General features: G+C 44.3%; 1 long non-coding RNA gene across 2 annotated transcripts; it reads right to left on the reverse strand.

The window, feature by feature from the left end:
- LOC307212455 lies at nt 1–27,317 on the reverse strand. 2 transcript variants are annotated; one of them, XR_013836999.1, is made up of 4 exons: nt 27,151–27,317; nt 14,066–14,185; nt 9,997–11,537; nt 1–264 (listed from the first exon to the last, which is right to left on the reverse strand). It is a non-coding gene; the product is annotated as an uncharacterized lncRNA (long non-coding RNA). The 2 variants fall into 2 exon arrangements; XR_013837000.1 differs by lacking the exons at nt 1–264; nt 27,151–27,317 and adding an exon at nt 14,522–14,679 and having other exon boundaries at nt 9,465–11,537.
- Between the last annotated feature and the right edge of the window lie 242 nt (nt 27,318–27,559).

Genomic DNA, 27,559 nt, shown 5'->3' on the forward strand with positions numbered 1-27,559 from the left:
GTAGCAGGATCTGTCACCCCTCAGATGGCAGATTTGTGGGTACCTCAAAAGGGAAAGAATTGTCATTATTCCCCTCACCATTTTAGCTTTCGGTCCCAATCATCAAGTCTTGGGATATTTCTGAGTTGTAGAAAAGCCACTGCCGTCTTTACAAAGAGGTTAAAGGTTGATGTAGTAGGTTCATTGTGGGAAGGCCGTCAAAGTCTCATTTCCATGAAGCTCACTGTACTGCCAGAGGGGATTTAATTTGCTTCACAGGGCCGTCTGGAGATCATAAATGGGATGGACAAAACAACAACACATATAAAACAATCTGTACATTGAAATATCAGTGCACTTTTTCTGGGGGTACTCAGGGGGTACTCAGTACTGGCACGTTCCTCCTTTTTTAGAAGGAAAGCACTGATTAAAAGTGTGGCACCTACTGTAACAACTTCATGTATCAGCATCTTTCTTTTCTAGAAGTAAAGTACTGGAAATACTATACAGTGGTACCTCGGGTTAAGAACTTAATTCATTCCAGAGGTCCGTTCTTAACCTGAAACTGTTCTTAACCTGAGGTACTACTTTAGCTAATGGGGCCTCCCGCTGCCGCACCGCCAGAGCACGATTTCTGTTCTCATCCTGAAGCAAAGTTCTTAACCCGAGGTACTACTTCCAGGTTAGCGGAGTCTGTAACCTGAAGCATCTGTAACCTGAAGCATTTGTAACCCGAGGTACCACTGTATAACCACCATCAGCCCATAAACAGACATATTGTCTCTCTCTTTATCACACTTCAAGGCTCTAACGAGATACCTATCATTCCCATTTTATCATGTTGTTTCTTAAGGATGACCCAAGAACTCAGGAGTGACTTCTGACATTACGCCAAGGTGCAAATGAGTAGGCAGGAACTCAAGCAAGAGGGTTGTGTAGATATGTGTGCAGCCTATGCACTGAGATGCAGGCAGTGGCACCTCTTCAAGATATTCAAGAATTATTAGAAATGGGGTTAAATAACTCATATAGAAAATGCAGGCCATACACACCAGTCTGTCAAATAGTTTAGGTACCATTAAAACTTGGTGAGATAGTTATAAAATGTTGTCATAATCTACAAATTGCCCACTTTGCTTAATTCATTATAATAACCGAATCTGGCATTCCCAGGCACAGGTTTTCAGTTATCATGATGGAGAATATGAGACGGATTGTATCTGGTACTATGTACAATGAATTTCATTGAGATCAGAACAGCCTTCCTCTCCCCACCCCCTGCCCTCATTATAGAATGCACTTTGAAGGGTTTATCTCCTTTATCTCTGGTAATGATAAAGCGGAAGTAAGTTTATTGATACAGATAAATCAGTGTGAGATCAGCTTTGGCCCCTTGCATTTGTCAAATCAGAAAGATGCTAATAAAAGACATCATTCCACCCAAAAGCGTTTTGAAATCCATGAGTGGAAAGCACAGTGTACAAGGCCATTTAATTCAGACCACTCATTAAATAGCCACAAACTGTTCTATTCTCTAAACTGAAGCAGACTAGAAAATAAAATGAGAGGCAAACAGCAGTTAAAAGATGTCCCCATCCTCCCTCACTATCTCCTCTCCTCTACATCTACAGACTCCAGCTTATGACCCATACAATTAGTATATTTATATATTCCGTTCCTCTGCTTCCAAGTTCTGCATCCCTGCATATCCACCATAGATTGCAAGAGACTGTCACTTTGTTACCACTTCAGGTCTACAGATCAAACTGGTCTTGCCAAATCAAGGGACACATGTTTAATATGGCCACTGAGCACTTAAATACTTTCCAGGAGATGCTCCATTTAGTGTCTATTGATGTTTTTCAATACAGTGCTAAAAAGAGTGGCAAGGTAGGCAAGATACGACAAGGTGAGGAGGAGTGAAAGAGTTAAAAGCTTCCAGCTCTCCTGCACACAAACACACAGCCCAATGTTATTGCACCTTCTGCCAGTCTAACACTCTACATGTGTTCTTTACAGGGCAGGTATGCCAAACATGATAGTGATTAACTGATGTACTGCACCAGAGTTACAAACAAACTGGGAACAATATTTCTTAATACTTCCCTCTCACTCCCCCTCTCCTTCCCCCATGTGGGCCGTTGGTAGAGGCCACGCTATGTTATATTAGACTAGATTAAGGAAGCAGACAGCTGAATGCTTTAAGTCTGAGAGGCCTGGGCCGTGATTTTTACTGGTGGAATGCACTGTGGATATTCTTTCCTGGCTTCTTAAAAAATGGAAGAATGAAAATAGCTTATATGTTTGAAAGGGCTTTATTTTCAACATGTCAGCCTGCCACAGACATTTTCTGGCAAAGCCTCATGCTGAGTCACTAAGGGGGAGTCTATGGAACCCAGCCTCTTGGATAATGACATTGTCCCGAGTGAATCTCCACCCCTCCCCGTCTCTTCCACTTCTTCATTCATCGTCATCATTTCCTCCACGGGTGCCACTAAATACCCTCTGTCTTGGAGCTCTTTGCTCTCCTACCTTTAAGGCTCACCAGGTTCTGGGAAATGGAGGGTCCGGAATGCTTTCTATTGACAAAGTGTCAGCCAGCTGCTCTGGGTCTCCCATTATTTCCCAACTTTTCCACTCATCTGCCTGTGAGCTGTGACCTCCCACAAACCCCTGTTGTAAATCTATACTGTCTTCCTCTTCCTCTTCCCTGGAAGGGTCAGGATGGGGAAGCAGTCTCCACCACTCCTCCTCCCCTGCCTAGTCCCTGAAATCGGGATTCCAGAACTTACAGTTGTCAGTTCTAAGGGAAGGCAGGCAATGATCCACAGCTCAGGTGTGGCTTGCTAGCTCAGGGAGAAGGCGTGTGATTTGTCAGCTGGAGTAGGGTCGGGACAGGTGAGGGTCACATGCCTCATCAAGCCCAAAAGGTATAACAGGAAAACCGTCCTGGCCAGGCCTGTGTGTTTTGAGATGCCCAAATGCCTTTTGCACCTCTGCAGTCCACTGGAATGGCTTCTTGCCCTTCCAAGAATCTGTGAGGGGCATAGTGAGTCTCGAATAGGCCAACACAAACTTGTGGTAATAGTTGGCAAACCCTTTGAACCTCTGCAGATCTTTCTTCATCTTGGGCACCTGCCACGAAACTACGCTCTGCACCTTAGCAGGATCCATCTGCACACACACACACCCCCTGGCATGAGGCAGCAACCCAGGAAATCTACCATTGAGATGCAGAACCAACATTTTTTCAACTTGGCATACAGCTACTGTTCTCACAGCCTCTTCAGCACCATTTTCATGTGACATACATACTGTTCTTGGTTCTCTGAATACATCAAGACGTCATTGAGGAAAACCACCATGAAACCGTCCACCACGCCTCTGAGTATGTAGTTGATGAAGGCTTGGAACACTGCTGTTTCTGACTGGAGTCCAAAGGGCATGACCAGATACTCAAAGCTGCCATACCTCCTTCTCTGATGTGGATTAAGTTCTATGTCCCTCTCAAATCCAACTTTGTGAAGACCTTCACTAACCTCACACTTTCCAATGAATCTCCAGTCAGCAGTAGAGGATGGTGCCTTTGATGATGATGCATTAACATTGAACAACATTAGTACTATTCAAGTGGTTTCTGGGGTTCCAAGTTTAACAAACAACACAGTAAGTCATCAAATGAGAGCCATTGCTGTATCGCTTTATTTCACCACTTCTAATGGATTTAGGTAGCCAGTAGCCTCACTTACTCTGGGTTAAATGTTCTCCACAATGTTTTCTGCCTTATACTCAGTCGAATAAAAATGGTCCTTCTAACGCAGCATTGTCTACCCTGACTGGCAGTGTTTTCAAAAGAGTTTCCTTGACCTGCTTGGAGGCCTTTTGCTGTAGCACTAAGCTATGGCCCTTCCTAAGGCAATCATCATAGCATCCTATCTATGTACGCCTGTTAGTCCTCCAAGTGCTGTTGGGAACTCCAGCTCCTAACACCCACTGTCAGCATGACTTATGGTTAGGGCTGGGGGTGCTGTAATGTGACAACATCTAGAGGGTCACAGCTTCCCTACACCTAACTTAGGATGTGAAAGACTCTCAAATGCACACAAGACAAAGACATGTGGTAGGAGCTCAAAATATCACATGATGGAGTTTTTGGACAGAACGTCCCATCCCTTGTGCTGAAATCAGGAACCACCACATGAGGTCTGCTATCATGAAGTCTGTACTGGAACCAGTTTTGAAGCTGCTGTCAAGTATTCCTTTGTGTGTGCTTGATCATGGCTCCCCTAACAGTCAGTTGACTGGCAGAGATCAGCATTTCATTTTTTCTGAAACCAGCTTCCTTGCACTGGCAGATATTAGAAAAGATGTAGGAGGGAGAGAGAGAAGGAGGGAGGGCATGGAGAATGACATCTTGTCCATTTTTAGTTGTGCCAACATTCCGTTGTGTTTGAATGCCTGACAAGCTGGCGACAGAGGGAGATTTTTATCAGGTAAGTTATTACAGAGAACTGTCAGGTGAGTATGTGTGTGGTTGCTTTTTGGGTAGTTTATTTTTCTCAAAACATAGTGAAAGTTTCCAAATCATTGCTACCAAAATGGAAGGAGGTGGAAAGGCTGCTTGTTCAAAGGACTTTTGTTGTGCTATATATGCCATTATTCTAAATTTATTGCAAATGTGATGTGCTTTAGAAAGTTAGGTACATTAGCATTTCTCCTTTTTTAATAACCTGTGTGGGGCAACAGATTCATAAACTATATGAGATGGAGGACATTATGTGCCACTTAACAAGCTATTGAACACTCTCATCCAAATTCCCTGGGGCCTTCCAAATTTCCCAAGGTTTGAGTAATTGGATGGTTAAATAAGCAATAAATAATCCTTTATTTACTTGGCTATATATTAACTTTGGGCTACAATGAGAAGAGAATAGGAAGAGCAGTGAGAATTTGAACTTTCAATGCCTGTGTATAATGGAGCACAGGGCCAAACCACCCAGCCAGCCTGAGATAAGGCCTCACAAGCCTGGGCAGGAGAAAAACTCAGGGAGCTTCCCTTTCACATTGCAACATGGCGGACTACCTTCTCTCAGCCATGAGGCAGCTACTGGGTTTTTCCCTTGCAGGAAGAGACGGGAGGGTCTACCAGCAGCCAATAGGTAGCTGGAATTCCAAGGACAACGTTTGGGCTTCCTTCCCATATAGTTGTATTGCTTGTTGAACTCTAACTATAATACCATCGTCATTTCATTTTATTATTTAAATTGAATTACTATGACTTTTTATTATTGCTTTTTTGATAGAAGGAAATTGCCTTGGAGGTCAGCTAGTGATGGAAAGTGGTATTCAACAGTTTTAAAGAAATAAATATGAGGGAGGATGAGGAACTTGTTTGACTACATTCTAAGGGGAGACAAGGTAGCCTGAGTCATCTGATTCCGCTCCCCCTATGAGAATGCCGGTTCAAGTCTGAGTTTAAACGTAATTGGGAGAACTGAAACAAAGAAACAAATTTATGCAATCATATTTCCCGCCCCCCATTCCTAGCCTGAGAGGGCTCCACCCTGGATATCATAGTGTTAGAGCCATCACAGTACCCCAAACATTCCATGTAGGTGCTACGATACGAGGAGAAGGAAAGATGGCTCTTTTAGAATTGGAAAGAAGATTATTAGCTTCACCAATACCATTATTTATAAGAAGCCACATTCTTGATGAATGTACTAAACTCATCTGGAAAACCAGATAATAATAATAATAATAATAATAATAATAATAATAATAATAATTTATTTATATCCCGCCCTCCCCAGCCGGGCTCAGGGCGGCTAACAACAATAAAACAGTACAAAAGTACAACACAAACAACACTCTAAAATCATTCATTATAAAATTAATTAAATTCAAGCCACTGGCCACCATTGGGCCAGAGCTCCGCGAAGATTGCCGAGGGAGGAAGTCAGGCTGTGCCCTGGCCAAAGGCCTGGCGGAACAGCTCTGTTTTGCAGGCCCTGCAGAAAGATGTCAAGTCCCGCAGGGCCCTAGTCTCTTGTGACAGAGTGTTCCACCAGGTCGGAGCCACAGCCGAAAAAGCCCTGGCTCTAGTTGAGGCCAGCCTAACTTCTCTGTGGCCTGGGACCTTCAAGATGTTTTTATTTGAAGACCGTAAGTTTCTCTGTGGGGCATACCAGGAGAGGCAGTCCCGTAGGTACGAGGGTCCTAGGCCGTATAGGGCTTTAAAGGTTAAAACCAGCACCTTAAACCTGATCCTGTACTCCACCGGGAGCCAGTGCAGCTGGTATAGCACCGGGTGAATGTGATCTCGCAACAAAGACCCCGTAAGGAGTCTCGCTGCAGCATTCTGCACCCGCTGGAGTTTCTGGGTCAGTCTCAAGGGCAGCCCCACATAGAGCGAGTTACAATAATCCAGTCTGGAGGTGACTGTCGCGTGGATCACAGTGGCTAGGTCAGGGCAAGAGAGGTAGGGAGCCAACTGCTTAGCTTGGCGGAGATGGAAAAATGCCGCCTTTGTTATAGCTGTAATCTGCGCCTCCATGGAAAGGGAGGTGTCGAAGATTACACCCAAACTCTTAACGGACGGTGCTGGCACTAATTGCGCCCCCACAAGAGATGGGAGTTGCCCCCCCAATCCCATATTGTCCCATCCCAGCCACAGGACCTCCGTCTTTGAAGGATTTAGCTCCAACTGGCTCCCATGTAACCATCCAGCCACAGCTTCCAGACATCTGGTCAGTGTGTCTGGGGCCGAGTCAGGATGGCCATCCATCAACAGATAGAGTTGGGTGTCATTGGCATACTGATGGCAACCCAGCCCAAAACTCCGGACAAGCTGGGCGAGGGGGCGCATAAAGATGTTGAAAAGCACCCTGAGATATTCCACAGACCAAGGAGTGGCGTGATGACAATTCCCCCCCAAGCGCCACCCTCTGTCCCCGACCAGAGAGAAACGAGCGCAGCCATTGAAGGACTGTGCCCTGGATCCCCACGTCAGCAAGGCGGTGGTCCAGAAGTTCGTGATCGACCATGTCAAAAGCTGCTGACAAATCTAGAAGAATCAGCAGCCCCGACCCACCTCGATCCAGCTGTCTACGAAGATCATCTGTTAGGGCAACCAGAGCCGTCTCGGTCCCATGACCAGCACGGAAGCCGGACTGGAATGGATCCAGAGCCTATGTTTCATCCAGAAACCCACCAAGCTGTTCAGCAACCGCTCTCTCAATCACCTTACCCAGGAACGGAAGATTTGAAACTGGGCGGTAATTGGATAGATCTAAAAGATCTAATGATGTTTTCTTTAAGAGTGGGTGCACCACTGCCTCCTTCAGTTCCCCTGGGAATGTCCCCGTGCCAAGGGACAAATTGATGATATCCCCCAGGAGGGCCCGCACCTCGTCTGGACACGCTCTAATCAGCCAAGACGGGCACGGGACGAGAGGACAGGTGGTGGGCTTTCCAGCTCGGAGGAGTCTGTCCACATCGGCTGGGGATATCCAGTCGAAGTGGTCCAATACTGGACCCGAGGACAGTCGAGGGGCCTCCAGTTCCTTTATTGTATCCAAATTGGCAGGGAGGTCATGGCGGAGCAACAAGACCTTCTCCGCAAAAAAGCTCGCAAATGCCTCACAGCTGTGTGACAAATTGTTATTTAAATTTGGCTGTCCCTCAAGGGACGTTAAAGACCTGATTATACTAAATAATTGCACCGGGCGAGAGCTAGCGGATGCAATGGAGGCCGAGAAGTAAGACTTCTTAGCAGCCTTCACCACCATCTCGTAGGTTTTCATAAAAGCCCTATAAGATGTTCTTGAGGCTCCGTCACGGGCACCCCGCCATACTCGCTCTAGCCGTCTGAGGTCCTGCTTCATTTTCCGGAGCTCCTCGGTAAACCAGGGAGCCCGGTTTCTGCGGGGTCGCAGAGGGCGCTTCGGTGTGATCTCATCGATGGCTGCCAGGAGCTGGATATTCCAGCCCTCAACAAGCTCAGTCAATGAGTCGCCAGGGGGAGCAAGGTCCCGCAAGGCTTGGCGGAATCTATCAGGGTCCATCAGCCTCTGCGGGCGAGCCCAAATCGGCTCGCCACCTAAGCAGGGTGGGGGTGGAAAGTCAATCCTGGCTTTCAGAGCATAGTGATCAGCCCATGGCACCTTCATCGAAGGAGACATGATCACATCTATACCTACGCCAAAGATCAAATCCAGCGTGTGGCCTGCTTGATATGTGGGGCCCGAAACAAACTGGGAGAGCCCTAGTGTCGCCATGGAAGACACCAGGTCCAGAGCCTGTGAGGAGGGAGTGGCATCAGCATGGATGTTGAAGTCCCCCAATACCAATAGGTTAGGGAACTCCAAGGCCCAGCCGGCCACCGCCTCCAATAGGCCTGACAGGGTAGCTGCTGGTGCGCTAGGTGGCCGGTACACCAGTCAGACAGCCAAGCTCTCCTCGGAGCCCCACACTAGGCCAACACATTCAATGTCGGGGATCGACGGCGATGGTAGAGCCCTGAAAGGACAATCTTCCCGGATTAATAATGCCACCCCTCCCCTCTGGCCCACAGTCCGGGACTGGTGGAGGACGGAGAAACCCGGGGGCACCATCTCTCATAAGGTAACTGTTGTCCCTTCGCGCACCCAGGTCTCCATCACACAAGCCAGGTCGACCCCCTGCGAGATAAAGAAATCTCGCAGGGTGGCGGTTTTGTTGCCTATAGACCTGGCATTGCACAGCACCAGTGACGGAGGTGAGTAATCCTTGCTCACCCTACCATCGTCCCTCGGGATGAGGCGCAGATTGGAAGGGGTATGAGCATATCCATATCTCGATCCCCTTCACCTATAACATCTGCCCCCACAGCCATACCTCCCTCGCCCCTCCACGGTAGCAATCCCAAGCCTCATAGTAGCCTCCATTGATGGCAATTAATGTTATTCTTTCACAGCCTGAAACAATAAAACCTTAAAACAATAAAAACAAAAAACAAAAACAACCCAGAAAACAATAAAACAATACAAATAAAAACTGCAAAAATTACAAATTCATCAAAATCTAACAAATTCCCAAGCCCACCCAAACATCCATCCCACCACCATATATAAAAATCTAAAGGGAAAGGAACATTTTAAAACATGTTAAAAAGAACTCTGCACCCCTCCGGGTCCTCCTGGGCAGTAGCAACTTCAGTGGCAACAACCGTCCCTGTGAGGCCCCACCTGGGCCAGATAGTAAGTGGCAGGAGCAGTCCTTGTGAGGCTTCAGGCCCCGCCCTGGGCCAGGTGGAAGTGGCAAGAGCAGGGCCCTCAGGCACTCACAGGGGAGTCCTCCTGGGCAGCAGAGCAGTCCTTTTGAGGCTTCAGGCCCCACCCCAGGCCAGATGGTAAGTGGCAAGAGCAGGGCCCTCAGACACTCACAGGGGAGTGGCAAGAGCAGGGCCCTCAGACACTCACAGGAGATGAGAGGGTAATGGAAATATTCGTGCAGAGACCATTTGTATGTGACCTCAATATTACATGAAATTGCAGTGGTACCTTGGGTTAAGAACTTAATTCGTTCCAGAGGTCTGTCCTTAACCTGAAACCGTTCTTAACCTGAGGTACCACTTTAGCTGATGGGGCCTCCTGCTGCCGCATGATTTCCGTTCTCATCCTGAGATACTACTTCCGGGTTAGAGGAGTTTGTAACCTGGAGTGTCTGTAACCAGAGGTACCACTGTATTAATACTTTCCAAACAATAAACATGTATCAATTTGCATCTTTAAGTGAAAATATCCTTTTGATTAGCCTAGTTTAATGTCTCAAATAAAATGGCTTAATGATGTAAAGAGCATGTGCACTGCTGTTGCTAGACTATACCTGATTTGCAGATCTAAGGTTTGCACAGAATGTTAAATTGGATCCATGCAAAAGCCATACAAATAGTGACATACTCACCAGGGAGCTGCATGCCCCATTACTCTGCATCTATGACACACGCTCAGTTATATAGATGTGTGATTATTTTACCTTGGACTTAGCCATTGGCTTCCGGAAAGTAGAGAGACATCCAAAGGGTTGTCCAAAGATTCCTTGTCTCGTTCCATGAGTTCAGCATGACGCCTTTTAGTCTCCGCAATTCCCCCTGCACTTTTCAAAGGCTAATGGATTTGATTTTGGCAGATATTCAGTGGGCCACATGTTGGGTTTATCTGGATGATGTGATTGTTATTGGGAGAACTTTCCAGGAACATTTAAATTGCCTGGAGGATGTGTTTAACTGGCTTTCAGCAGGCTGGTTTTGAAAGCACAAGGCCATCCAACTGTGACTTGTTATAGTCCCAGGTGCAAGGCCCCAGCCACATCATTTCTTCACAAGGGCGTCTTCCCAGATCCTGCCAAGATCAATACCATTAATAAACACATGGCCCACACCGCCAATGGCGGCAACAGAGACAGGCTTTCGGAAGCTTACTCTGTGCATCTGAGTTCTGGTTTTGCTTTGGCTGATGCATTTATATGCCCTTGCCAGAAAGAAAGAAAGAAAGAAAGAAAGAAAGAAAGAAAGAAAGAAAGAAAGCAAGCTAGTCATTCAGGAAAATTTCAGTGTGTTCTACCATACAGCATAAAGTTTCGAATATGGCTTTCTGGGCCAAATTCTGGCAACTGACACAAATTCATTTCGTTTGCACCATTCGCCATGGCCTGTGCTTTTGATAACATTTGGAATAGTTTATCAAGAACAAATGGAGAGAAGGAAAATATGGAAGGGCAGCAGGACCCATAACTCAGAGCAGAGCCACACCATACATTGAAAGCACATCCTGTGCACATTTAAAGCACCTGACTTCCCTTGCAAGAACCTTGGGAGCTGTAGTTTTCATCTCACAGGGCTATGATTCCCAGCATTCTTAACAAACTACCATTCCCAGGATTCAGGGTGGGGTGGAGGAATAAGATACAGTACTTTAAATGTGTGGTGCTGATCTGCTCAATGTGCCTAAATGTAGGAAGCTTCAGGTTCAGACCCTAACATCTCAATTTAAAAGGGTCTCAAGTAGCAGAACTGGGGAAAACCGCTAACATAAAGTAAAAATAAGAATGACTGTGAAGAAATTTACATCTCAACTGGTCAGCAGTCTCATAGCTATTGTACACATTCTAAAATGCCCTGATGATGGAGAGGCTCTTTGGTTGGCTTGAAATGCATTGGATACTCTTGCTACATTATTCATTAAAAACTTAGGGCTCGCCCATACTTCTCTAGAAACTTCTCTAGTAGTTTTCTGCTTGCACCCTGCTTTTTAGGCACAGGTCTGAGTGGTATTCCCTTTGCCTCACCACTTTCCCCAGAAGAACCTATGATTTAATAGGTTTAACTCAATTGCAGCTTGTTCCAATTCAGAGCTAGTTTTCCCAGAGAAAAGCAGTGGGGCAAATGTTGGTTTACATAAATTGGTTACATATATTGCAAGGATGGGATAAGTACCTCTGTCTTTGACAGCATGGTGGTGCAGCCCTCTTTGCTCCTTACGATACTGTGGGTGCTTGAGAAAATGTAGGCTAATCATCTAAAATGCTCATGAAAACATGTATTGAAACGGATGTACTAATTCTTTTCTACAAAGCAGAATTAAGAAGAGGGCTGAATTTTAAGGTTTTCCAGATTTTTATGATGACCTCATTATTTAAATTTAAAACGATAGGAAATAAGTGCTACTGGCTTTTAATGACTATTTTGCATCAAAATAAAAAAAATCATTCCAGTAGCACCTTAGAGACCAACTAAATTTGTTATTGGTATGAGCTTTCGTGTGCAAGGTATCTGAAGAAGTGTGCATGCACACAAAAGCTCATACCAATAACAAACTTAGTTGGTCTCTAAGGTGATACTGGAAGGAATTTTTTTTATTTTGTTTTGACTACGGCAGACCATCACAGCTACCTACCTGTATCTTGCATCAGTTCAGCAAGAGAGGTCAACAGGTATAAAGCAGACTCCTGTATGCATTGCTGATGAGAATGGGAATGTGTATATGGATCTGAAGCAGTCATGATGCCCAAACTCTTAATTATGGTATTCTGAATACCAATCTGCCTGGCTCAGAAGCAATACGAACTGAAATTATTCCCTTCAAAGCTCATCTGTGGCTTGGAATGGAGAAGAGATTTTTCACTTGTGCAGATTTTTAATATGGATATTTTTAGTCCAAGTCCTGGACACCAATCACACAGGGATGGGCAACTTGCTGCACCAGGTGTGGGCAAGAGGTGGGTATCCTGAAGTAGCTGAAAACCAAAAATTAAACTGGATCCTCCTTTCCCTTTGGTAGCATGGTTGCAGATATTGAGAGTGAGGGGACAAAGCCTGAGCTTTCTGAAACCCCTTTATTTTCTGGCACGGCAGCAGAAAGGACTATGCCTGCCAGAGTTCTCCCAGCCATTTAAAACAGAAGAATCCTGTTCCTTACACTGAATTCAACAACTTTGAACTTGGTGCAAGAATCATCCTCTGTTAAGGGGATGTTTTGAGCCCTGTAATCAAGGCAGGCCACCCTCTGCAGGGATGGCATTATTTTCTTCTCCAAGAGCAGTGGTTTCAAGCTTATCTCTGCGGTTCTCCTGGGACCATATGGATCCAGCACACTTTCAGAGCCAACAAAGCAATGGTTTTGCATATGCCCTATTATTTCCATGCTGGGTTCTTTTCCTATTCAAGTGTGCAGGGGGGAAATAACGTAAATAAAAACCCACATAAATATACCCAAATATACCCAGCGTCCAACTACTATCAAATGTTAAAAGATGTGGGGTTAGGAGAGAATCATTGCAGCCTCATCAGTAGGGTCATTCTGTCCTTTGCAAACCACTTAGAGGTTTTATTTATAGTGAAGCGCTGTACAAATTCTGTTAAACTAATAAAATTAATTCTGAACGTTCAGGCTGTTTCTTCCCTTCTGACCTTTATTCTTTAGAAATCTGTTCTTTAAAGTGGCAGTTCAAGCAAGCCAACTGATTTCATATTGACTCCAAAGGACTTCCTTCCCACTCCTTCCCCCCCGCCCATGCCCCACGCCACTGGCTTTGTAGATATTGACTTCAGATTAAAAAAGACTAGTAGCAAATTATATAGTTCATGCAGTCTGCATGCAGCAGGATTTTCTGGAAAAGCTGGCTCCAGCGAGTCTGGCACTCCGTATCATTAGAAATATTTAAAGCCACTCTTTGGAGCCACGCAGATGGCAATGAACTTATCTGGAACTGCCTTAACTCTGTCGAGGCAGCTGGTGTCTTGAATGCTGCGAGCTCAGACAGTTGTGCCAAAAGGGCCATTGCTTTTGTGATGTTTCCCTTTTCAAATATCAAGCTTTGAGGTTGGCATTTAAAAAGAGAGAGCCTGGGATGTTGCTTCTTTAAATTATATGATTTGGGGATCAATGAGGGTGAACAACAAATGAATCATCTCGGGAACAGTTCAAAAAGAAATAAAAAAGAAATCACAAACTGATTTGGGAATGTGGATCAATGAAACATGAGAAATTGAGAGAAACCAAAGATAACAGGTTTGCACATCCCTAGGTCTGAGTTATATGAAGGAGTGCAGGCCCGGCCACACATTAATATCAGCAGAACTGCTGGGGAGAAGGCCTTTTTTGTGGTGGCCCCATGACTATGGAATTCATTGTCTACTGACCTCTGGAAAGCTACCACATACCAGCCCTTTAGAAGATCCTTATAGACATATTTATTGTTTCAGGTGATCTGTGCATGAAGAATATTTCCTTCTTTGTATTTCTTTTAGCTAATGATTCAGGGCTGGGTGTGAGCTTTTCAGTATTGTTGCCTTATTAATGCTGATGATGCTGTAGAGAAACTGTTCTGTTTTGTATGTTTATTCCATTAATTTTATTCTATTTTTCATTTTACCATTGTTGAAGCTGTAATTTTATATTGTTATTATGCAAGCCACCATGACGGAGTTGTCTACTGAAAGGCTGTATACACACACACACACACACACGTAAATAAGTAACTAAATCAGTGTACATATAAATCTAAGCTTAATGGCACAGGTAATCTGACCTGCAACTCTGCTCACCCATACTGTGGCTGGTCTGAAACAGGAATGGGGAAATTGTATACATGGACTGCCAGATGTTGTTGGACAAGCTGAAGCTGATGGAGACCCACAACATGCATAGGGCCACAGGTTCCTCATCTGCAACCCAAAAAGGGAGGGGATGGAGAGAGATGATTGCCTGGATCTGATGCTTTTCTAGGCTGCAGTCCTTTGCACCCTTCCCTGGAGTAAGTCCCACTAAATTTAGTTGCACTTAGTTCTACTAAGTAGACATGAATAGAATTCCACTACTGTATTACTTAGACATTTCTATCCCACTTTTTATATATATAAATTCATATTAGCTTACAAAACAGACTTCAAAAACAATTAATTACAGTAATAGGCAATTCAAACATCATGAAAACAAAAGGGTTGTGCAATACGAACAGGTTAAGACAAGGAAACCAGGAAATAAATTGGCTTTTTATATACCTATCTCAAGGCATTCTGTGCCTCTTTATTGACTCAGGCGATTCAGTCTCACACCTATGACTACTGCCTTCAGTTAAGCTCCCCGAACAAAACCATACACAAAGCCTCCTTCTCTCTCTCTCTCTCTCACACACACACACACACAAACAAACACAAACAAACACACACACACAAACACACCACACCTTTCCTAAACTTGCTAATATTCTAAGGAATAACTACTAAGAAATGAATCACAGGATGACCCGGATATGCAGTGATCTCAAATCTACTGCTGGGTTCATATATATTGATGTTTGCAGCCTCTCTCATGGGCAACAACAGCCCAGAGACTTGAACGCATAGCCACAGTTACTTGCACTCCCCAAACCACACCCTGGAAACAACAGCTCTGCCATCAACATGGATCTCATTATGGCATCTCCTGTCATCCAACCCAATTTGTGTTCCTTCCTCTGAACATATAAAGTCTTTGCAGAACTTTGCTGTTAGAGGAATTGGACATGGAGGAAGGGGTTAATTTCCTTCATGATCACAAATCATCTGTGTATGAGATGGGCTAATGTGGAACTTATTTCTAAGTTAAACAAGCATGGGCTACAATTCTAAGCATGCTTACTGGTGGGGTAAGCCCCTCTGAACTCAACGGGACTCACTTCTTGAGTAAGTATGCTTAGATCCATACTGTACATCAGCTTGGGTAGTTGGGAGCCAAACTTGTGTGGTTGTGGGTCTGTTCTTTGTTTGTATTTTACACTTGGAGGCTATTGTCACACTTGTTCTTATAGAATGTTTTTTATTTCAGTATGATTTCTGTTGGAAAGCCCTTTTTTTTTTTAATGCACACCACATCTAAACGACTATAATACAAACCCAGCTGTCCTTGTTACTTGCGTTAATATAGTTCCATTTTATATGGTGATGGGCTTTGCCTAAGGGCTGGGCTGCATGGCTCCGAATTCCCTGTTTGTCAGCATTTTGCAAATACGACATTTTCCATGGCAGAGTGTAAGGAATTTCATAAATTTGCTGAATGGATAAAGTAAGTGCGATGCAAAACAGTTCTGGGGACATGACAACAATCTTGCACAGATCTAGTTATGATTGTTATTACAAATAATATTTTATTTCTTGGACACTGCCTATGTGCAAAGGGCCAGGCGCTCTTTTTCAGCTTCACCCCTCACACATTCATTCTGCATGTGGAACGAAAGGGCTCCTATTTCTATCTCTTCAAACCCTTGATTCAATAAGTGACCACCATCCTTATAGCAGCATCAAAGCCTATCCTGCATGCATGTATTGCGGGCAGCTCAGGGGTGGGCCAGCCTATTTTACCACCTGAGGCAAAATGGGTAAGTGCTGACCTGTGTCCCTGGTAAAGCCCCACTTACCTAGCTTGTGTGGTGGTGACTTCAGGGTTCCATCATGATCTTGCAAGAGTCCCATGAGAACCTGCAAGATCCCCCCAAAATTTCACAAGATTCCGTGGGGCTATTGTGCTATCCCACCACAACCCAGAGGCTGCTACCTCTTTACCTTGCTTCTCCAGTGGTGGTGCCCATAGCTGCGACCCCCTGGATTCTGCTGCCTGAGGCAGCTGCCTCAGTCTGCCTCATGAGTGGACCAGCTCCTCTGCTACCAGTACCTCATTTCAAACTTAACAAGTATCCAGCCTAAGGCCTGTGGTTTCTACAAGACTACTTCCTCTGTAAGCTTGGGGAAAAAGACAGCAGGGGAGGCACACAATGGAAGGCTAAAAACAGGGCCATTCCAAATCATACCTGAACTTCAGAGAATTCTGGACTCAAGTAGAGAGGGGTACGGGGGTCCCAACCATCCACCTAAACCCCCAGCACCATCACTGCTAGTGTCACTTCTATGGATGACAAGAAGGCCTCCAACTAGCAAAGGAAAAATGAATTTGCTTTGACCTAAGACTTGGCTAGAGGGGTGGGGAAGCAAGCTGCAAAAGCCATATATGTTTTTATTTTATTTTATTTTTTAAAAAAATAATTCTTTGTTCTTCTACCATAGAAAAATTAAAAAGAAAAGTAAAACCCTTAGCTCTTGCAAAACCTGGTCAGAATTCGCAACCTGAATGAAGTCATTGAGAAACAGATGCAAGGCCTAGTTTTCCATCTCCAATATTCTGATGCTTCAACACCATTTTTAAGGAATACTTGACCTCAACCTATCAGGGATCACATATTGAAAGTCATGATGCCACAATGCCACATAGACAATTAAATTAAAACTAATTATTTGTCCTTATATTACATGGGGGTGGGGGAGGTTGAGACAACTATGCAGCCTTTGCAATAGCAGCATTGCCTGAATTGCTCTGCTGTACCTGGGGTACACCATGACAGCTTTCTTGCAGTGCACTGTGGGAAAAGAGGGTCCACTGACCTTGGCAGTAGGATATGCTGCATTATAATGAAAAAGTTTGTGGCCTTCAGAGCTCTGCCCCTTCTGAGATATTCTCTCCAAGAAGAAGTCTCTTTCTGGAGGCATGAAAATGTTCATAAAAGTGAGCTTCCCTCACTTCTTGTCCACATTAGCAGATACTACAAAGTATCTCATTAGCAAATGCTTTTTTGCTGGTCTCTAACTGAACTAGGGGCGCAGGTGGCGCTGTGGGTTAAAGCCTCAGCGCCTAGGGCTTGCCGATCGAAAGGTCGGCGGTTCAAATCCCTGCGGCGGGGTGCGCTCCCGCTGCTCGGTCCCAGCGCCTGCCAACCTAGCAGTTCGAAAGCACCTCCGGGTGCAAGTAGATAAATAGGGACCGCTTACCAGCGGGAAGGTAAACGGCGTTTCCGTGTGCGGCTCTGGCTCTGGCTCTGGCTCTGGCTCTGGCCAGAGCAGCGATGTCACGCTGGCCACGTGACCCGGAAGTGTCTCCGGACAGCGCTGGCCCCTGGCCTCTTAAAGTGAGATGGGCGCACAACCCCAGAGTCTGTCAAGACTGGCCCGTACGGGCAGGGGTACCTTTACCTTTACCTTTACCTTTAACTGAACTAGAGAAAGCAAAGAAGACTCAGGCTGCTGCAATTCAATGCACATTTCATCTGGTTTTGTTTTGTTAAAGTCCAATGAAAGTGGTCATTAACTTGCCCAGATAGTAGAGAATAATTCAGAGTTTTGGGGCAGCCTTCTCTCTTATCTCCCTTCAGTTTCAGCTAGATGCTTAGTAAGAAAAGCATTGTGAATTCTTCTTTTTCCCTTTTTAATAAGTGTAGTTCTTATGCATTCCTTCCTTACTCTGATGAAAACTTCTATGGAGCATTTCATGTTAATTCACCTGGCTCTTCACAGCTCTGTTGGTGATCTGGGCAGATTTTACATGTGCATTTATGACACTGGAAGTCCAGAATCTTTGTTACACTTCAGTCTTGCCATTGTGCATTCAAGTACACATATGAATAACGTATTTCTAGTAAATCGCTTTCAATTCAAGCCTATTGCACATTTATTCAGAAGTAAGTTCAATAATGTATACTCAGGGAAGCATACAAAGATAAACTTGCCAAAAGAGGCTGTACCACATATTCACTTTCTTTTCTTTTCTTAAATAACCACAGTTTAATTAAAAAGAACAGCAGTCATACAAGGTCTTAAAAATGTGAACAACATCACACACAGTTTTGCCCCTCTGGTATAGATGGGCTGGCAAAGCAACCCTTATAGACACTTGGTCCTCTTCTATGTCTGAGGCGTGGATCAAAAACCATTCCAGTCCAGCCCTGTCCCTTGCTTGTTGCAGAGAAGTTCTGAGCAGAGAAGAGGTGTTCTGTCTCCTGGGCATAGCAGCTTTGTCAGCATCTGAAAGCTGTTATCACATGTCCCATCACCACCCCACCCTTCATAATCTCTCCTCTAGGCTAAAGATGCCTAATTCCTCCAGTATCTCCTCATATGTTTTGCATTCTAACGTGACTGCAATGTGTTATGTTGTACGGAGTCCAGCTCAATGGAGTCACTTGGAAGAAGACAGGGAATACAATGTGTGAGGGTGACGGTGGTCTTGAAAAGGCAGTCCTTCCCTTTAATGAAATGCACACAATGTTCTCAGTCTCTGAAGCATTTGCTGGATGAAATGTAATCCGGAACTCATTTGGGATGTGGTTATGTCATCTCAGAACATGCGGAAATTGCAGCGTGATGCGTCGGGGAATAGTGGTGCTGCGTTAAAAGACGAGGGGGTGCCAGGTGAACTGGGAGCCAAATTCAGCGGCTGAAACTCCATGCAGCTCTAACCAATTGTGGCACACGCCTTCTGCTGCCCTTCCTTATATAAAGAGACACACATCCCACCCAATTTGCCGGTCCCATGTTAACCTGTCGAGACTGAACCACATGGTCAAAAATCAGCACATAGCAAATGCATTGCATGCTCCTCTGATGGTGTGGCTGTATGGGCAGTCTGTCATCATACAATGAGATCCTTCTTTCTTTTTTTACTCATCACACAGGGTGATAAGTGGTAAAGAAAAATAAGGTTCTGGTAACTTTAAAAGTTGTATATTAGGAGTGGGTGAGGGAGTTTGGGTATCAGTTTTTCCCAGCATGACAAGTTATATCAGCCAAATTCCCCTCATTTGCAGTAGAGATATGGCTGCCCCATGTTTGCTAAGGAAGAGAAATGTTTATTATGATGAACACATTTTAAGTAATGACTCTTTGGGCCCTTCCGGTTGACCTATTTACTGAACATTCATACTGATGTGTTTGCACAAAGCTTTTTGGTACTTAGCCTATGTCAGGTCTTTCCTGAGGATTTGTTCTGATTTGTTTACAGGGTGGTTATTTGAAAATGAGCATTCACTCCGCATTCATCCTGACTGGCTTGTGAAATGTTTATATATCTTTCTGTTACTCATTTGTTCTTTCTACGCTCTTTAATGTATTTCCCTGTCACTTTCCAAACCGCAAAAAGTCTGGTTCTTTTAAAAGTGGATTTGTTGTGCAAAGGCGACAGAACACTTGAATCCACTGTCAAATGTGGACACCTAAGGTTCTGGTAAGTGTATGAATCCCACCTGCAAAATAGTGAGAATTTGGAGGTGCCCGTGACGGGTACCCCCACTGAAGATAGGTGACGGGTGATGTGACCAATATCATGAGTGTGCTACTAGATAAATATCTACTTATTATTGCACAGAAGAGGTCTAGCATTAACTGTGTGTTGGTAGTGTTTAACAGCAGCAAGGTATTTCATTTCTGTGAGGGCTGCCCAGTGCCCATTCACTCTCCACCCAGAGATTCAAAGTATGTGGTGGCACTTCTGGAACAAAACTGTATATTTATTTAATTACACTCTATGAGGGCTTAATGCTTGATGGACGGCCTGCACTGCAAATGTGCTGGGCCTAATAAACAACAGTTCACCATGGAGACTTCCTCTGTGGTTGATTTCATATTGATGTCCTCCTTCCTCCTCTGCTTTACCTTCTCTTTTGCATCTGGCCACCATACACTTACAGTAACTATGTGGAAAGGCATTTTGTGCGAAGGTGCCTCCACCCCCGCACCGTTAATGCTAACTAAAGCAGCAAAAGAAAGCTGGCCAATTTTGCTGGTATGACTAAAATTGCCAAATTACTTGGGAAGGTAAGTGGTGCTCCTCCTTCGTGCTGTTGTAATAATAATAATAATAATAATATCTTTATTGTCATTGCCCCCTCTCGGGGACAACGAAAATTACTTGGCTGCTCCATCTACCCAGGTAGGGCACTCCACACAAAATCAGAACAACTATAAAAACACTAATTAATACAGTATAATACAGCAAGGGAGATTAGATGACTTTCAAAGTCCAGGTTTCCCATTCAGGGCCGAGATCGCTCTGGAGAAGAAGCGGTTCTTGAGACGGCTCGTTCTTGTCTTCATCGTCCTGTATCTCCATCCCGACGGCAGGAGCTCGAAGAGATAGTGACCAGGATGCGATGGATCTTTTACTATGTCCAGTGCCTTCCTATGGCACCTTGTGGCATAAATCTGCTCTAAGGTGGAGAGTGGGCAGCCAACAATGCTCTCTGCTGCCTTAACAACTCTGCACAACCCCATCCTGTCCTGGGTAGTACAGCTTCTGTACCACACACATAAGCCATAAGTGAGCACACTCTCAATGGCACAGTGATAGAAGGCAAGCAGCAGTTTCTGCGGAAGGTGGTTTTTCCTTAGGATTCTCAAAAAGTACAGTCTCTGCTGAGCCTTCTTCACAAGCCCCTTGTGTTGACACTCCAGGACAAATCCTCTTGATGAGCCGATACAGTTTGTGCCCTTGGTAGCCAATCACATTGCCCACATAATGTTGCACTCCGCCCCAATTTCACAGTGATGTGAGAGTCTAGGGTTCAGAATGAGGGACAACAGAGACTGTGGTGTCTTCAGGCTACATGGCTTATTTACACATATATACAACTTGAGTCTACACCCACACCCACAGACTTGGCTAGCAGCATAAATCATGCATGGCTCTGACTCTCCCAGGCTTCCTGCCAGCTTCTAACTCACACACAAAACTCTCAACTCTGGCCTTTATCTTTCTAACTACCAGTGAGTTGAGAGAGTGGAGCCCACCCATTTGTCATATGGAACAAAACCACTTCCTTTGTTGCCTTAATGGCCCATACATTGAGGGCCATTATCTCACCAGGAAGCTAGTCTGGCTATTCCAGGAATTGAATAAAGTCAAAATTGCAGGGTTTTCCTTTGTAGGAACAACCTAGGAAGCTGCCATGTACTAAGTCAGACCAGTAAATCATCTAGGTCAGTATTTTCTGTGCTGACTGGCAACAGCTCTCCAGAGCTTCAGGTAGGGTACATTCCCATTCCTACCTGGCAATGCCAGGAGTTAAACATGTGGCCTTTGCATGCAAAGCAGATGCCCTACTACACAGCTACATCACTACTAAAATATACAATATTCCCCCTATCTACCAACATTTATAAAGTCTATATGAAATCTCATTCTGTAGGTCCACCAGGCTCACCACTCGCATTTGTACATTTGTCCAAGACAGGGCATTTTTCAGTGGGAACTCACCGGACCTCAGTTCTGGCACCTCTCAGGTGGGTGCCATTACCATTCTAAGATAATAAGGGTGGTATTCATGGTGAGTTCCGGAACCTCTTTTTCTACAAAAATAGCACTGGTTCAAGGAATGGCAGCAACTTATTGCATCCCAGAAGTCAGCTTTAAAAAGCAATGGGCTCATCCCGGGTTGTGAAATTCTCTATTTCTGTAGGCCTCTGCAGCGTAGTTGGAAAAAGACCAATGACAGCTTAGCCAAAGCTCTAGGCTTTGATGTGTGCTCAGAGTCTTGGAATTTAAGAGGCAATTGTGTGTTTAATGCCCCACTGTTCCTCAGCTTGGCACGGGCTTCCTCTTGCATTGCTTTTCAGTTCAATTACTTCTACCTTTCTCAAATATGAAATGAAGCAACAAAAAGATTTTTAGGAGCTGGCTTGGCTCTTTCCAAAGGCAGGGCCCTGTTGGCGCTGGGCTTACAGCTGAAGGTGTAGCACCCTGCTTGTGGTTAACGCTTAGCTGGAATGAAATATTCAACGCAGCAATAGAGAAATTAAAATAATAATTTATTTGTCAGACAAATAAATATGAGGCACAGTGGTATATGGTTACCAAGCTCTGGCCTGGCCTCCTGCCATTCTGGCCAGCACTTATATTTCCTTAATCCAGCCCCCTTGCTCCTCCTGTGGCTGCCTCTGTCCAATCAGCCTGGTTGAAATTCCTATTGGCTGTTTGCTAGAACCAATCACAAAAGATACACCCATTTCCTTTTGCCCTTTTATGGGAAACAAAAAGCTATATATTCTTCTATCTATAAATGACAAATAAGTAGTAATATATCTTACATGTGTCTCAACAAGGAACCTTAATTACCAGCTCACCTCGCCCTATTGCCCTCCAAAACAGATGGTTTAATCTTAAATTTTTATCTTAAACAGATGTCAAGGATCTTGAGTTCACATCATCATTGAAAGATCTCCTTCTCTTGGAGGTCTTTAAACAAAGGCCTGACAACCATATGTGTGCTCTAATGATGTTTCCTGCTTGGCAGGGGGGCTGGGCTGATGGCTGATGGCCCCTGTGATCTCTTCCAACTATATGAAATAAGAATCTAGCATAAGGATTTAACATTTCTTAGCTTCTAATTCCTTTGCATAATTACATTTAAGCCAATATATTTAATACATAACATAGATAGCTTTTTAGAAGAATAAACCTTTTCAAAGTAAAAAAGGAAGGAACAGTTTCCAGCCTCAAAATAAGATAGGAAGAAACCTATCTTCTCCAGCCAAGCCAGTTGCCTTTTTCACTGCTCTTGACCTTTCAACCTTAGGAAAATATGGCTCAAGTTTAATGGGAGGCACATGGTTTTATTTTACTATTTATCAACTCTTAATTATGTTTATCTCTTTTTTATCTTCTGTAATATGTAGGGTCAGTGTAACCTTGGCTGTCATCCTGTAATTCCCTTTTTACGACTTTGAGAATTGTTTTCTGCTATAAATCAGGGGGCCCCCTTGTCCAGGAGAATAAACATTTTGCCAAGGTTCTTAGGCAGCTGGTCTTCTGCCTGGCATGAACATTTGAAAATCTTTAAGCTCATTTTAAAATACAGGCCCTGATCAAGCCTTAATAAAAATGCAGGCTATGATTAGATGCCTCAAAGGTGCTGACAAGCTCACAGTTATGCAGGAGTTCAGTTGGTGCCCTGTTCTGTTTGTTACAGTGTGTTCTAATACAGCCCCCGTCCTTTTCACCATCGCAGAAGGGCGGGGGAGAAAGTAAGAGGAAATATTTTTATAGAGGGAAAAGCCCCTCAGGTAGGAGAAAAGGACAAGAGACTTTCTCAGAGAAGCAGCAAGGCAAGTCAGGGAGGAGCAGACCATCTCACAAATGACCAAATTCAGCATGGTGAGACACTCAAAATGGAGACATCGGCTTCTTGTAGTGCTGTAAGTCCATGCAAGCCTTTGAGTTACACATGGCTCTTAAGCATGCAGAAGGGGAAGGTGGATCAACCACAGCTACAGGACGTCTGCACACAGCATCAAAAGTGGGCCAAATTCTGCACCCATAGTGGTAGCAGAGGGAAGACTCTAGATAATATCAATTTGCATTCATGTTTAAATTTCTGCATATTCTATCCTGCTTTCCTAAAGCTGGGGCTTTAAAGGAAGATAGAATTAATTTGGACGGAAATGTCTGATGCAGCTGGGAGACTGGGAGAGAAGGGAATGAAGTTTGGTTAAGAGGCCAGTGGAGAGGCAAGTGTGTGCTGCATCTGATGGTGTAAGAGTGGGTCTGCAGGCCCAATGTACTCCCACAGCTCATTTGCAAAACAGCATACAAGACAAGGTTAGCCACAAACCATATCTGCCCTGTGCATGTCTTGTTATTTCTTATGAAATACTCCAGTTTCATACCCCTCAACTGTCGCAGCACTGGGGGGCAGAGAGCAGACGGGGGCGGGGCGGTGCAGGAATCCTGGGGGCGGGGCACCCAGCATGGGCGGGGGGGGCAGCCACGATGGCACACCACTGGGATCGTGCTGCCGGGGGCGATGCACTCCCCCCGCACTCCTCTTCCTCTGCCAGTGCCCATGTTTAGTGGGACATCCCAGAATTACAGAAGCCATTCTGAATTCTGATTGGATCCTGGAACGTAGTGTTTTTTGGTCCAGTGCTCTGGTTCGAGCCAGCTAGCTTGCACTGGAGCACCAGAACAAAAGACGCTTAGTTTTTGGTCTTGCGCTCATGCACAAATCAGCTGGCTCCTGTGAAAGCTCGGGACTAAAAAATGAGCATCCTGCTTTTGATCAGCAGGATGTTGGAGGGTATGCCATCCCCCCCCCCATCAGCTTCAATTCAGACTGAGAGAAAGAATGGCCTAGCTGTGTTTTTAAGCAGCAAAACGTGCCCACAGCCAGGAAGTGTGCTTCCAGATAGAGGCTTAATATTGCAAATGAGACATTCAGGTGTTGCGAAATCGTCATTCACAACAGTTTGTTTTTTTAATTTAGCAAAAATTTCACCAGACAGGGTAAATCTGAAATAAATTGAGAAGGGGGTATATCACCTGGCATTTTAATGCCAGTGATGTTGTCAGGATGCTGTAAAAAAATATTGCATGCATGAGGATAACCAGTTCCATAGTATTAAAAACAAAACAAAACACCTTTCTAGAGGCAGAGAGAATAGCAGCCTTGAGAGTGGGAGAGTGGGCTGTGCACAATTCTGAAATCACTGTTTTCTGGAAGCTCTGCTTGGCACCACCATCATTTCTTACCTTTCCTAGACACTGTTCCTGCTTCCATGCCATCTTGCTCCCTGCTACATGCCAGAGGTTGTATTTCTCAAACTTTTGATCACGTTCTTGATATGTTTATTTTAGTTTATTAAAACTGGAGGAGGCCCACTTCACTCCCACACTAAAAGGGTTAACGTATGTTGAACAGATTCTTGGAACAGTAGTTTTGAATTGATACTATTCTTTTCCTTTTAAAAAATAAAATAAAATCATCTGCTAGATTTCTGGGCCAGCGTTTCATTGAGCTTTTTGACTGACTGACTGACTGATTGATTGAGAAAAAGTATTTATACACTGCCATAAAACACTGTGGTGGTGTGCAATGATAAAACATAAAACACAGTTGAAAACAGTTGAAAATAATCATTAAAGTGACTGGCTAATCAGGAGTGTTTTGAACAACTGCACAGGCCTGTCAGCATATACAAAGTCTTCAAGAGACACCTGGAAGTCAAAAGCAAAGGTGGGAAGGGGATCGCTGTAATACCCATCAAACACAGTCAATCTTGGAGAATTGCAGGGTCAGTAGTATCAAAGGCCATTGAAAGATCCCATATGAGTAACATGGTCACACTTCCCCGTCTTCACTTCATAAGATCATCATCAGGGCAATCAGTTCCTTCACTGCAGTGGGTGGACTAAATGACCCCTGGAATCCCTTCCAAACCTACAAATCTATGATTCTAAGACTAATTCCATTCTGAAACCAGTCCTAAATCCAGACTGAAGTGAATTTAGATAATTTGTGTCATCCAGGAACTCTTAAAGATGCTCTACCTTTTTGCCACAGTGTGTGTGTATGTGTGTGTGTGTGTGTGTGTGTAATCTTCCTATATGACAAAGCCAGTTGGCATACATTGAAACTGGAAGATCAGTCCACTGCTGAGGCTCTCTAAGACTGCAATTCTATTCATAAGGGTAAGCCCCATTGGACTCAGTGAGACATTCTTCTCAATAGACATGCATACGACTGTACTCAAAGACTCCGATCCAGAACACACTTAACTGGTGAGTAAGCTTCATTGAACATAGTGGGACTTACTTCCTAGTAAACATATGTTTAATAGTCTATGCATTTCTTTTTGATTAAATAAATCTTTTTGATTAAATAAAAACTACACCACTGTGCTCCTAGCTGCAAAGCACCGCTCTCAAACGTAAGGGCATGTCTCCCTAATGCCCAGGTCCTTAATCATCACCAACTGGCAGTCTTGAAGGCATGGGCTAGATAACTATTAACATCCCAGGAACCTAAACAGAGAAGAGCCATGTGCGATTTTGCTTTAGGTGTGTTCCTTTGGTTGGTTCAGAAATGCAGTTTTCTGGATAGTGCCCTCTTCCTTACTCCTTTACTGCTCACGTTTGATCCAGGTCTTTCCCATTCTTCCTGTTTGTCATTTCTCCCCATTCACTTGTATATATTCATCCATCCAGAAGTCAACTCTCTAGATTCCTCAACAAGTGCAAAGCACCAGACATGTACATTATTATCTTGCATAAAGCTGCAGATGTTTCACATCTGCCTCCACACTTGTTATCCTGCCAAATTGCCGAGTCTTCATGGCAGGTTTACAGTAAAGAAAGATTGTAGCTGTAAACAGTTTTATGACAGGTTGACGTTACAGGCTTATGGCTTCTTGCCTAAACTCTTGAAGGCTCTATGACTCCACAAAGCTGGGCCACTGCTAACCCCATAAGCCCAGTACAGAAGGGGAGGGACTGACGTTTGAACCTACTATATGACCACACAGGTCCTTCGCTTGCTGCAGACCTGCATGTTTAAGTGACGTTTACCAACAGATTCTAGAATTTCTAGATTTCCAGTTAACAAAACTCCTTGTGGATGCAGTGCTGACACATTTCCATGATGCATGGTTATGGCCAAAGGGTTTGAAACTTCAAATGTGGGACACACTGATTTCAGCTTGTTGTGGGAAAGTTTCCAGAACTGATGGGGTTATACACCTTGAAAGTGTGGAAATTAGACTCTAGTTCCCATTTACAGAGCTATGCGAAATGAAGAGACTGGGTCATTTAACCCCTTAATTAGTTCCCTTTTGCCTCATATAAAAATTATGCAAGACACTCTCTTTTAAAGTTTAAATAACAAATAACTTTTACTCAGTGTACTTGCACTTGTTAGATTAAACATACAAGACAGAAAGGTGTTACTTATGTTACGAATACATATTACATAGAGTTGTATCCAGTGCTGTTTTTCTAGAAAAAGAGGTGCTGGAATTCACCATGAACGCCTCCCTTGTTCTCTTATGGCAATGGCACTCACCTGAGAGGTGCCAGAACTGAGTTCTGGTGAGTTCCAGATGGGGAAAAAGGCCTGATTATATCTAAGACAAAAACTGTTACAGACCAACCAACTCTGAGGCAGGCAGCAGCACAACAGAACAGATATACTGCTCAGCTGCTCTAACACAAAAGACTGTTAATACCTGCTCTGACTGTACCAACGGACATAACTGCCTCTGGCAGGAGGTGTATGACATCATTGTGAGCATTAACCCTTTGATTGGTATTTTGGATGCTTTCATCCCATAAAGGAGGTGTCAACTTGGCCCTATCCAGAACTTTTCTCCAGTGGGAACTCACTAGAACTCAGTTCCGGCACATCTCAGATGGGCACCATTGCCATTCTAATAGCACTGGCCCTATCCCTAAATTATTCTCCACATGCAGGG

This window comes from Podarcis cretensis, assembly GCF_951804945.1.
Source record: "Podarcis cretensis genome assembly, chromosome: 1".
Taxonomy (NCBI): domain Eukaryota; kingdom Metazoa; phylum Chordata; class Lepidosauria; order Squamata; family Lacertidae; genus Podarcis; species Podarcis cretensis.